This window comes from Odocoileus virginianus, chromosome 26, assembly GCF_023699985.2.
Source record: "Odocoileus virginianus isolate 20LAN1187 ecotype Illinois chromosome 26, Ovbor_1.2, whole genome shotgun sequence".
Taxonomy (NCBI): domain Eukaryota; kingdom Metazoa; phylum Chordata; class Mammalia; order Artiodactyla; family Cervidae; genus Odocoileus; species Odocoileus virginianus.
The window spans coordinates 8,675,400-8,688,859 of NC_069699.1; the positions used below are offsets into that span (position 1 = coordinate 8,675,400).

At 46.2% G+C, this 13,460-nt stretch overlaps 1 pseudogene; it reads right to left on the reverse strand.

Moving 5' to 3' along the window:
- Positions 1–7,325: 7,325 nt before the first annotated feature.
- LOC110142757 (cytochrome b-245 chaperone 1-like) lies at positions 7,326–12,954 on the reverse strand (annotated as a pseudogene).
- Between the last annotated feature and the right edge of the window lie 506 nt (positions 12,955–13,460).

Here is a 13,460-nt window from a genome sequence, read left to right on the forward strand (position 1 = left end):
GAGGCAGGTAAGGTTGTCAGGTACTCTCATCTCTAAGAATTTTCCACAGTTTGTGGTGATCCACACAGTCAAAGGCTTTAGCATAGTCAATGAAACAGAAGTAGATATTTTTCTGTAATTCTCTTGCTTTTTCTATGATCCAGCGGATGCTGGCAATTTGATCTCTGGTTCCTCTGCCTTTCCTAAGTCCAGCTTGAACATCTGAAAGTTCATGGTTCACGTACTGTTGAAGCCTCGCTTGGAGAACTTTGAGCATGACTTTGCTAGCATATGAGATGAGTACAATTGTGTGGTAGTTCAAACATTCTTTGGCATTGCCTTTCTTTGGGATTGGAATGAAAACTGACCTTTTCCAGTCCCATGGCCATTGCTGAGTTTTCCAGATTTTCTGGCATTTTCCAAATTTTCCCTCCTTATTAAATACATGCAAATCTAAACAGCAACAAGGTATCACCTAGCACCACTCAGAACCGCCATTGGCACAGAGGCTACAAACAGTCAATGCCGGGTGAACTGGAGACAAGGGAACAGTCCCTCCTCTGATGTAGGTGGGAAAGTAAATTGCTGACAGGAACTATGAAGGTTCTATAAAAAACAAGGGATGGAGCCACCATAGGACCTGGCAATCCCACTCCTAAGTCAATATCCAGATAAAACCCTCATTCCGAAAGAGACTTGCATCCCAGTGTTCATTGCAGTACTATTATCACCAGCGAGGACACGGAAGTGAGAAAAAGGTCCATCAACAGAAACGTGCATAAGGCAGAGGGGGTAGATATACATCATGCAATATTACCCAGTCATAGAAAGAACGAAACAACGCCACTTGCAGCAACAAGCATGGGCCTAGACATCATCCTACCAAGTGAGGTAAGTCAGACAGAGAAAGGCAAGTATATTTGATCACTTACAGCTGGAATGGAAATACTGATACTAACTGAACTCTTTTAACAAAGCAAAACAGACTCCCAGACGTAGAAAATAAACTTATGGTCACCACAGTGGAAAGAAGTGGGTGGAGGAATAAATTAGGAGGGTCCCATGAATAAGTGGGCTTCCCAGGTGGTTCAGTGGGTAAAGAATCTGCCTGCGATGCAGGAGATGCAGGTTTGATCCTTGGGTTAACAAGATTCCCTGGAGGAGGGTATGGCAACTCCCTCCAGTATTCTGGCCCAGAGAATCCCCATGGACAGAGGAGCCTGGCAGGTTACGGTCCATAGTGTTGCTCAGAGTTGGACATGACTAACACGACTTAACACCCAAGTGTGCATTAACAAGTACACATATATATACACGTTTGAAACAGATAATCAAATAGGATCTAATGAACAGCACAGAGAATTCTACACCACACTGGACAATAACCTATGTGAAAAAGAATCCAAAAAGAACAGATACATGTGTAACTGAATTCATCTGCTTTAAACCTAAAAGACAACATTGTAAATCAACTATACTCCAGTACAAAGCAAGAAGAAAATCTTAAAAAAGAAGAAGAAACCAAATAGAGAGAAAGAAGGTAAAATAAGAAATGCCTACTGTATTCCCCTGAGGCCTTGGTGATTGGCAATGGTGTCACTTCCATTGACCATGAGGGTCCTGGGTATCCTGGCAGGAGCATCTTGGGCAGAGGGATCTTCAGAGAATGTGCCAGCAATTAGCACCTCCGTGGAAGAGCGCCTGGTCCCCTCTGGGCAAAAACACAATCTCCAGACCTGGAAAGGGGACTTCCCCAGCTAAAGGATGTTTCAAAACTCCCCTGCATGCATCCATGCATCCAAGTGGTGGAGTTCCCACCTCCAGCCTCCCTCCTTAGAGATGCATGAGGAACTGAGGACTACACCCCTAGTACATCAGCTTGGCAGGGTTTGGGCTTTTCAGGGGTAAAACTACTGGAACACAAATCCTTGTGTCTTGTTCTGGTACATTCCACTCTCGTACACAACTCAGGCACAGGACTATCTCTAGGGCTCTGCTTGCCTGAGGTTATCAGAGAGGTGGGCATGAGGAAGTGCTGCCACTTTGTGGACATATCTGGTAAGTTCAGTTCAGTTCAGTCACTCAGTCGTGTCTTGGGGGTCTCAGCGACCCCATGACCTGCAACACGCCATCACCAACTCCTGGACTCCACCCAAACCCATGTCCATTGAGTCGGTGGTGCCATCCAACCATCTCATCCTCTGTCATCCCCTTCTCCTCCCACCTTCAATCTTTCCCAGCATCAGGGTCTTTTCAAATGAGTCAGTTCTTTGCATCAGGTGGCTAAAGGATTGGAGTTTCAGCTTCAGCATCAGTCTTTCCAATGAATATTCAGTACTGATTTCTTTTAGGATGAACTGATTTGATTTCCTTGCAGTCCAAGGGACTCTCAAGAGTCTTCTCCGGCACCACAGTTCAAAAGCACCAATTCTTCAGCACTCAGCTTTCTTTTTAGTCCAACTCTCACATCCATCCATGACTACTGGAAAAACCATAGCCTTGACTAGACGGCCCTTTGTTGGCAAAGTAAGGTATCTGGTTTTTAATATGCTGTCTAGGTTGGTCATAACTTTTCTTCCAAGGAGCAAGCATCTTTTAATTTCATGGCTGCAGTCACCATCTGCAGTGATTTTGGAGCCCCCAAAACTAAAGTCTGCCACTGTTTTCACTGTTTCCCCATCTATTTGCCATGAAGTGATGGGACCGGATGCCATGATCTTAGTTTTCTGAATGTTGAGTTTTAAGCCAACTTTTTTACTCTCTTCTTTCACTTTCAAGAGGCTCTTTAGTTCTTCACTTTCTGCCATAAGGGTGGTGTCATCTGCGTATCTGAGATTATTGATATTTCTCCTGGCAACCTTGATTCCAGCTTGTGCTTCATCCAGCCCAGCATTTCTCATGATGTACTCTGCATATAAGTTAAATAAGCAGGGTAACAATATACAGCCTTGACATACTCCTTTCCCAATTTGGAACCAGTCTGTTGTTCCATGTCCAGTTCTAACTGTTGCCTCTTGACCTGCATACAGATTTCTCAAGGGCAGGGCAGGTAGTCTGGCATTCCCATCTCTTTAAGAATTTCCCAGAGTTTGTTGTGGTCCAGTCAAAGGCTTTGGCATAGGCAACAAAGCAGATGTTTTTCTGGAACTCTCTTGCTTTTTCGATGATCCAGCAGATGTTGGCAATTTGATCTCTGGCTCCTCTGCCTTTTCTAAAACGAGCTTGACACCTGTAAGTTCTCAGTTCACATATTGCTGAAGCCTGGCTTGGAGAATTTTGAGCATTACTTTGCTAGCGTGTGAGATGACTGCAATTGTGCAGTAGTTTGAACATTCTTTGGCATTGCCTTTCTTTAGGATTGGAATGAAAACTGACCTTTTCAAGTCCTATGGCCATTTCTGAGTTTTCCAAATTTGCTGGCATATTAAGCACTTTGTGGCAGCACTTTCACAGCATCATCTTTTAGGATGTTCTGGAGTAAAAGAGGGCAGACATTTCAGGAGGGAAACGCTACTCATACACTTTAACAGAAAACCACAGAGAAACATGCTCCTCAACACTCATTATTAAAAACGCAAATGTAACCCAAAACGAGGTATCACACCGCATTACTAAGAATGGCCATCTACAAAAGGTCTACCCACAGTCAATGCCAAAAGGAACCTTCTCTCCTCTGCTGTGGGTGGGAAAGCATATGGCTGACATGTATTATGAAGGTTCCATAGAAAAAGAAAAACAGAGCCACCATAGGATCCAGCAATCCCTGGACCTGTAACTGGGTAAAACCCTCACTGGAAAAGACACACGTTAACAGGCAGTACTGTTATCACCTGTGAGGACACAGATGTGAGATAAGGGTCTATTGATAGATGAGTGCATAAAGAAGAGGTGGTAGGTATACACCATACAATATTACCCTGTCATAAAAAGAATGAAATAATACCAATTGCAGCAACAAGCATCGATCTAGACATCATCATACTATGTGAAGTAAGATAGAGAAAGGCAAATATCATATGTGATCACTTATAGGTTGCATGGAAAAACCAATATATGCTGAATTACTTTACAAAGTAGAAAGTGAGTCCCAGGATTAGAAAAAAGCTTATGCTTATCACAGTGGAAAGATGGGGGAAGAGCAATAAATTAGGAGACTCAGATTAACAGGTACACATAAATATATATAAACATACACATGTTTGAAACAGATAATCAGGGAGGATCTACTGAACGGCACAGGGCATTCTACAACACACACAACAATAGCCTATATAGAATAATAATAATAAAAACAGGACTTCCTGGTAGTCCAGTGGCTAAGAATCTACCTGTCCAATGTAGGGGACACAAGTTCTATCTCCGGACTGGGAAGATTCCACGTGCTGTGAGGCAACTAAGCCTGTGACCACAGCTACTCAATACAGGCGCCCTAGGGCCTCATGTTCTGCAATGAGAGACGACATCTCAATGAGAAGCTGGTGCACCACAGCTAGAGAAAGCCCATGAGCAGCAGTGAAGAGCCAGCACAGCCAAAAACACATAAATAAGTTAACTTTTAAAATCGATATATGCATATGTAAAACTGCAACAGTTTGCTATACACCTAAAACCAACACAACACTGTAAATCAACTGTACTCCAATACAAGGTAAGAAATAAAATTTAAAACAAAGAGAAAAAGAAGGAAAGAGAGAAGAAAAGAAAACAGAAAGAAAAAAAAAACCAACACAGACTGCCTACTGTATTGTACTGAGACCTCGGTGGCCTGCAATGCCGTCACGTCTGTTCACTCTGAGGGTCCTGGCTTCCCGGAGTGTGGGGGACAGAGGGAGCGGCAGAGAATGTGCCAGCAGACAGCACCTCCATGGACCTCTAGGGCCTGGTACCCTCTGGACGAAACTTCTGGTAACAACATTTCCGGTAACAGCAACTTTATAATCTCAAACCAGGGGAAGGGGGCTTCTGAAGGTAAAGGGACCTAGTGTAGCTAAAGGATGCTGGCCCTCTGGGTAGAAGAGGTTTCAAAAGTCACCCGATCTCCATGCATCCAGGTGGTGGGGGTCCCCACTTCCAGCCTCCTTCCTTAGAGATGCACCAGGAACTGAGCGCTATGCCCCCAGTACCTCAGCTTGGCAGGGTTGGGGTTTTTCTGGGGGTGAAAATTAAGGAGTAAAATTACTGCAACATAAGTTCTTGGGTGCCGTTCTCATTTATAACCCAGGCACAGGACTGTCCCTGGGACTCTGCTTGACTGTTATCAGAGGGGTGGGCCGGAGGAAGTGCTGCCGCCGTGTGGACACTGCTCACAACCACAACTTTAGTCGACGTGCTTTGGAGCATTTCACAGAGGTTGCGGGCCTGTAAACCACATGGGCCTTCAAGACATGTCCTGGGAGAGGGCACTGAAGAACAACGCAAAACAGGCCAGACTTTCGAGAATCCAATTTCAGAGGGAAACTCTACACACACTCAAAGACAGAAAACCGCAGGAAAACATGTTCCACATCGCTCATTATTAAAAAAATGAAAATCTAACTCACCACGAGGTATCACCTCACACCACTCAGAATGGCCATCAGCAAGAAGTCTACGCACAATCAATGCTGGAGGGGACTGGAGGAAAAGAAACCCTCCCTCCTCTGCTTGGGTGGGAAAGCAAATTGCTGACAGGCGCAATGAGGGCTACCTAGAAAACGAAATACAGAAACACCATAGGACCCGACAATCTCATTCACGGGCATATATCTAGAGAAATCCCTCGTTTGTAGGAGGACAGAACATGTTTTATTGATGAATTATTAGCTTGATGAATAAACTTTAAATATTAGACATGTGTTATGGCATTCTCCATTTTCTCTCTTGCTCCAGACCCACAAATGCTAGAGGCAGCACCTGCCTCTCTCTGCTGTTCAAAGCAAGTTTGAACACTTGACCTCCGCCAGCACTCTGTGAAGTTTCAGCCACTGCAGTAAATTCTGTTTTGTCAACAGTGAAATAAGTATGGTTTAGAACTTGTTTAACAAGGTAGTTAAGTTTACTCTATTTCAATAGCTTGAATAATTGAAATAATACTATATAGACTCAGCGTAAAGGCTTTGAGGTCCAATATGAGTTTAAAATCTGACCCCCATTAGTTATTATCAAAGTAGATAAGGTCAAGTTCATTCTTTTGTCTTCAATTTCCATCTTTTAAATAAAGATAATTTTGTTACTTCAAAAAAAAAAAAGAAAAGACAAGTGCACCCCAACCTTCAGTGCAGCACTATTCACAGTAGCTAGGACCTGGAAGTCACCAAAACATCCATCTACAGATGAATGGATAAATAAGAAGCTGTACCTGTACACAATGAAATGTTATTCAGTCATAAAAAGAATGGAATAATACTATTTGCAGCAGCAAGCATGGACCGAGACATCACCGTATCTTGTGAGGCAAGTCAGACACACAAAGTCAAATATCATATGTGATCAGTTATAGGTGGAATCAAAAAACTGATACGAACTGCATTACCTTATCAAGCGGAAACACACTCCCAGGCTTTGAAAACCAACTTATCGTTAGCCTAGTGGAAATGTGATGGGGAGAGATAAATCAAGATCTGCGGTTAACAGTATATATCTACCTTATATATCCCTATATAAAATGTAGGTAACCAACAAGGACTCAGTGTATAGCACAGGGAACTCGACTCAATATGCTGTGATGATCTACATGAGAAAAGAATCTGAAAAAAATGCACATTATCTACACATATAAGTGAATCACTTTGTTGCGCATGTGAAACTAATACAGCACTTTATATCAACTATACTGCAATAAAATAACATAAAATTAAATAAAACCTTGCTCCAGCTGAAAAAGTAAGAAAAACTCTAAAATCATTACATTTTAAAGTTCCCCCATGATTTTTACCTGAGGCTGCAACTCGTTCATTTTCATTGCTGTGTAGTATTCCCTTAATATGTTTATCCCTTCTGCTGATAGATTGGAGAAGGAAACGGCAACCCACTCCAGTATTCTTGCATGGGGAATGCCATGGCCGAGGAGCCTGGTAGGCTACAGTCCATGGGGTCGCAAAGGAGTGGGATAGGACTCACTGAGTGAACAACATAGACGGCTAATGGACACTTAGGCTGTTTCTAGTTTTTGCTATCGTGTATGATGCTGCCGTAGAGCATTTTTAATCATGTCTTGGAGATGTGTAGGAGAATTTTTTTCGGGTTACTTACATAGCATTGATAAAACTTCCCACCAGCATGTGACTTTCTCATTGAAGAAATAGTGTGACAACTTTTGCTTTACATATATGGAAGTAGTTATTTGGTATAACACATTTATTTCTTTATTTTTTTGTTAATGCAGGTACGTTTATTGAGACGTAACAACAAGCAAAAGAGCACACAGAACTGGTTTGTTAGGGGAGAAGCAAGGCAGAGATGCACACCCAGAGAGAAAGGGTGCAGGCGTCCCCCTCAGGAGGAGGAACGCTGTAAAGAGGCGGTTAAGTCACATATATAGGTCAGTTCTTCGGGTCTTTACCTTCAGCCAGTTATCTGGTTTCTTTTCCACACCTGACCCACCCTGAGACACTCCCCTGGGTGTGCCTGCACCTCTCAGCCAAGACGATCTCCAACTGAAGGCTTCTGGGAGGAGCAAGACTCATTATGGCCTGGCATTATCCCCTGACTTTTGACCCCCAAGGAACCTCTCTGCATATGTGCAGTGTCTCCTTGTCCCCAAAAGAAGGAGTGGACATCCCTTAATCCTTTACTCAACACAGGGTTTTGCCCCTCTTTGTCCTTGCATGACTATTACCTTAAGGTGTTTAAAAGAGACAAACACTGGCTATTTACCCTGTTTCTGTTGTTATTTCCATTGTGGAGAGCAAACAGGAGGCTAGTTGTACCTATACATCCTGAAGCCCATTTCTTTCTGCCCCACGAAATGGCTCTGCACCTGGGAAAGTTAAATGCTTTACTTGGAGCCCACCTATCTCTTGTCTCAGGAAATACAAGTTCCTAGTTGTAGGTATACATCCTTAGGCCCATCTTCCTGCCGCATGAAATGCAAACAGGAGGCCAGTTGTGAATGTCTAACCTGGAGCCCACCATCTGATTCCTGCCTCAGTTGGACTCGAGATGAGCCATCTGGGGTTGTAGAGGCCTCACTATGGCAACAGCACACCAATCAAACGGGCCCCTTGGCATCCACCCTGAGCACCAGGACCTCACGGGTGAGCACCTCACTTCCGACCACTGAGGATGTCTGGTTGGTGGGAGGGATGAACATGGGGAGCAGGGCAGGAACTGGGATCCACAGGAACAACAACAGAGAGCATCCTCAGAGGCTGACCCACTCATGCGCCACACCCGCCTGCCGAAACCTTGTTGCAACCTGCAGGACAGTGTCCTGGCCGAGACCCTGATCCAGAGAGCTCAGTCCGACACCTCGTGCCCTGGGATCCTGGGTGTCCATCCCATTTCAGAGGCCTTGAGCCCCACGTGGCTAGCAGGTCTGGCCTGTCCACACCAGGCTACTGCCCCAGCAGGCTGTCTGATTCCAGGAAGAGGCAGATCAGCCTGCAGAGAAGGTCCCACTGTGGTTTTGCTTGGAGGACAGAAGCAAGCAGCAGGGATGGCTGAGGGTCCTGCCTTGGGGCTGCCAGGGACACAGCCAAGAGCCGAGGAGGAGGACTCGCAGGCGGCCCATCAGTCCTGCTGGGGCTCCATCAGAACCCTGCGGAGGGGCACCATGGAGGTCAGCTCTGGTCTCCCGGGCCGTCGGCCTCACTGTCACTGCTCTGAGACAGCTCCACAGGACTCTCCAGGCGGTGCAGCTCCAGGAAAGTAGTGATAAGCTTGGCAATGGCTTCCACATCGCTGGTCCAGGATGGCACCAGGAGGGAGGACGGGTCACCGTGGCAGAGGTCCTGGCCTCCCAGCAGGAGCCAGAAGACCACGCCAGTCTCCTCACAGGCATCACTCTCTAGGGATCCCCGCCAGGACCACACACCTTACGTCCCGGTCCCCACCCTCACCTGACCTTAACCCAGGCCTCTATGCCACTGGGCACCCCTGATGTACCCCTCCCCTCTCTATCCCTGCAGGGACCCCTGATACTCCCTAGCAGGTGGTACCATGCCTGTCTCCCCAAGCCCACCTCCTCCATGTTCCTAATCCTCTCTCTCTGTCCTGCCACAGTCCCTTATGAGGGCCACTTGCCTGGGGGCAAGGGCATAGTGGGCAGCCCTGGCCCATTGCCTCCTGTCTTTGGCTTACCTGCAGTGGCCCATAACAGCACTCTGGGTGAGGGGGTGGGAGAAGCCTGTGGCGAACCAAAGCACCACCACATAGCCCTTCCCGAAGTACCGGACCTTCTCCTCCTCCACGTTCACGTCCCGGATGTCACTGAGCAGGACCACCACTTGGTCACGGCCTGCTCTGCAAAGAGTCAGCAGCTTCCTATACAAGCTGAACGTCTTCAGCACTACCTTCCCGGTGCTCTGGTTGAAGACCGCTTCCTCCCAGTCCTCCAGGTTCTGCACGGCCACAGACAGTCCATGATGTAGAAGAGCTTCCAGCCCAGACTATCTCCACTGTAGTAGGCAGCAGCCAGGCCGATCGACAAGATTCCAAGCAGCAGGGACCAGGATCTGATGCCTGGAGCCCTCTTCAGATGGAGGCGGGAGCTGGTGCGCGACTCTACCTGCATATACATCCCTGGAATGTGCTCCCACCACCGTCAACAGGAGACCACAACACTGAAAAAGTAAGTTCCTGCAGCTTCGGAGACAACAGTCCTCACCCAGCAGGGTTTGGACGGTCTGGACCACCAGCTTAATGAACAAGTCAGCAAAGGGGATTGATCTTCCACACGTGGAGAATTCTGCCCTGCACGATACAATACACTCAAAATGCTGGCTCCAGGGTTCCCGTTCTGGGTCGCTTTTCAGGTATTCTCTGTAAAGTTAAGTCAAATTTCTGCAGGCGCGGAGGCGGGACGGGCGGGACCTCGGGACTTCAAAACCCGCCGGCCGCCAACTTCGGTATACATACATTTAGAATCGGTCATCCTTCTCCATGACCTGAAACTTTTGTCAGAGTGAAGTGACTCTGTCTAATGCTTTTTGACCTAAATTCTGTTTTATGTGATGTTAAGAAAGCTAGACTTCCTTTCTTTCATTTTTAAAGTTGTGGGAAAATATACATAATGTAAAATTTGCATTTTAGCCATTTCAAAATGTAGAGGTCAGTGGCGTAATGCACATTCACAATCACCTCTTGCTGGGAGCCAACACACGAGACCCTACCCATGACAAGGTCACGAGGGAGAAAACCTGACGGGCAAGGAGGATCAGGTTTTCAGGGATTTCGAAAAGCTGCCCCCGGCGCTCACCTTAAAGATGATATCTGTCTTTCCGATGCCTGCCTCAATGGACTCTGACACAGGCAGAAGGCCTTCCCCGATCTCTTCCCAAATAAGAATCAATTTAGAACTTTAATCAGTAAGTTTCCCAGGTGGTGGTATTTTATGAGATTATCCAGGGTGAAAGGAGTGTTTTAATTTAAATTCCTTTGCTGGTAGTTTGTTAGCCAAATGCATTTATGCCCTTGGTACTAATATGCATGATTGCTTATAATATCCTAATCATAAAATAGCATAAAGAACCTGATTATATAAAAACCCTAATAGACATAGAGCATTTTTGAGGGGTGAAGGAGTCCTATTAGAAAACATAAGAAAAATTATTCTAAAGGTGGTTATTGGGTTGACGTTTGCTTGCTGTGTTTTGCTTGCTGTGTTTTTGCTTTTAATGTGCTAAGGTTGTTTTATAGAAACCATTGTTAATATAGTTAAAGATCTAGAGAAATAAGAACTTAGCCCTAGCATGGTAACAATGAAATGGTTGTTAATTGTCAGCCAGGAGTGCTAGGCAGAAGCTGCCTCACCGAAGCCGCAGAGTCTGTGTGGGGTAAAATTCTTAGATAAATGCAACTGACAACTTCTGCAGAAGGATTAATTTTTGTGTTAACAAGGCTATACTTCTACTCTGTACTGTTGCCCTATGAGACTGCTACCTTTCAGTTAAGGTCACCAGAGAAACAGAAAATAGGTTTACATTCACCTGACTTGCATAAAATGTGGATAGGCCCCAAGGCCAGAAGATAATGTACAAGACCCTCATAAACAAAGAAGTATGCAGAAAACACCCTGGTTTCATGAAGAACAAGCTGATGTAATGTTAAACTATCTTCCCCTTAGAAATGTACTAACTTAGGGTATAAAAGCTACGGTAAAAAAATAAAGGATTGCCAGACTCTGCCAGACCCTGCAAACACCCCCGTCTGGTCATTCTCTCTCTCTCTCCCTCGCAGACTTGGCCCTATCAAGGCTGGTCTCACGTGTCTTCTATCTCTCGCCGACGCCGTTCATCCTGAGGGTACCCCCTGGATCCTGCTGGGGCTGGACCCCGGCAACCTCTGTATCATTTCAGAACTTTTTCATCATTCCAATCACAACGTCTATAAGCATTAACCAACTGCTTCTCCTCCTTTCCCTTTGGTCCCTGGTAACCACTATGCTTCTCTTTCCTTATGAATTTGAATGTTCTAGGTATCTCACACAAGTGGAATCATACAGTTTTTGTCCTTTGGGGCCTGGCTTATTTGACTTATTTTTGAAACTTTAAACAAATTTGCTTAAGACATCATTTTCATATACATGCACTAAAAAGAGCTTTAAAAAAAAAACCCAACAGAGTGTAAAGCCCTGTAGGGAAGCAAAGATGAGTAAACCTCTGTCTCTAAAGTGTTTACAGGCTAGTTAGAAGGAAAACTGGAGACAAGAAGTCAGCCTCGGGGCAGGCATGATGGATTGTAAGATGAGTGGCACGTGGTCTTCCTTCTGCTTCTCCTCAGCTGCTGCAAAGAGAAATCTGTGTTTATATTTAGAGGCCGCTGCAGGCGCATCCCTGAAGCGCTGAGCCAGAGTGGTTTCTGCTCATGGTTGTTGTTAAGTCGTTCAGGCAGTCGTGTTCGACTTTTTGCGACACCAAGACTGCAGCACACCAGGCCTCCCTGTGCTTCACCGTCTCCCGGAATTGCTCAAACTCACGTCCATTGAGCCAGTGATGCCATCCAACCAATCTCATCCTCTGTCGTCCCCTTCTCCTCCCACCTTCAGGCTTTCTCAGCATCAGGGTCTTTTCCAGTGAGTCGGGTCTTCGCATCAGGTGGCCAAACTATTGGAGCTTCGGCTTCAGCATAAGTCCTTCCAAAGAGTATTCAGGGTTGATTTCCTTTAGGATGGACTGGTTTGATCTTCTTGCTATCCAAGGGACTCTCAAGAGTTTTCTCCACTTCAAAAGCATCAATTCTTTGGCACTCAGTCTTCTTTATGGTCCAACTCTCACATTCTTACCTGACTACTGGAAAACACACAGCTTTGACTATATGGGCCTTTGTAGGGTAAGTAACGCCTCTGCTTTTTAATACACTGTCTAGGTTTTGTCATAGCCTTTCTTTCAAGGACCAAGAGTCCTTTAATTTCATGGCTGCAATCACCATCCGCAGTGATTTTGAAGCCCAGGAAAATAAAGGCTGTCACTGTTTCCATCTTGCTCCCATCTATTTGCCATGGAGTGATGGGACCCGTTTCTGCTAGTGGAGGTAAATCCGCAGCCGGTCCCCGGGTATAGCTGTACTCTCGGCCTCACCGTGGCGTATTTCCAAAGCAGCAAGGGCGCTCCTAGCTGGGGAGGAACGCCCAAGTGCGGTGGCCGTCGTCAGGGTGCTGGAAGCGCTTTCCGATTCCTCTCGCCGCCACCCCCGTCGTCCTTACACAACCTGCACCCCACGGTTCCCCTTTCAGAACCTTCCTTACAGGCAGTGCCTTTCACTTGCGGTCTTCCCAGCTCCCCCTTCCCTCGTCACCGTCAGAACCCAGCAGGGCTTTCTGTTCTTTTAAAAGCTTTCAGTTTCGTTTCTGGATTGTTCTTTTGCTCCTCCCTCCCCCCACCCCCGCCCCAGGAAAATCGGTTTCGCAGTTCAAATGCAAATTTCTTGGCAAAATCCTGCTGAATACCCCTCCTCCCCGCACCCACCACCCCAGCCAGCAGCTTCCAGGAGACTTGGGACTCCTCACTGATAACGTATTATTTGCTCATCCATTCCACACGCATTGTGTCAGCTAAGTGCCAGGGAGCTGGGAGCATGGAAGGAACAGATAATAAAATCCTAGACTGGATGCTGTCTGGGGTAGATAAGAAGCAGACTGTTACAGGACAACGTGGCAGGCGCTGTAACAGAATAAGGGGCACTGAGCAGGAGGTGGTGAAGAGGGGGAGGCGGGCCTGGTGGATGGTCCACCCGGGTTTACAGGGGAGGTGAGGATGGAGATGAGTCATCCAGAGACTTTGGAATTTACCACATGGAAGAGGGCAGCAAGGGCATTATCAGGCCGCAAAAACAGCCTGTGAAAA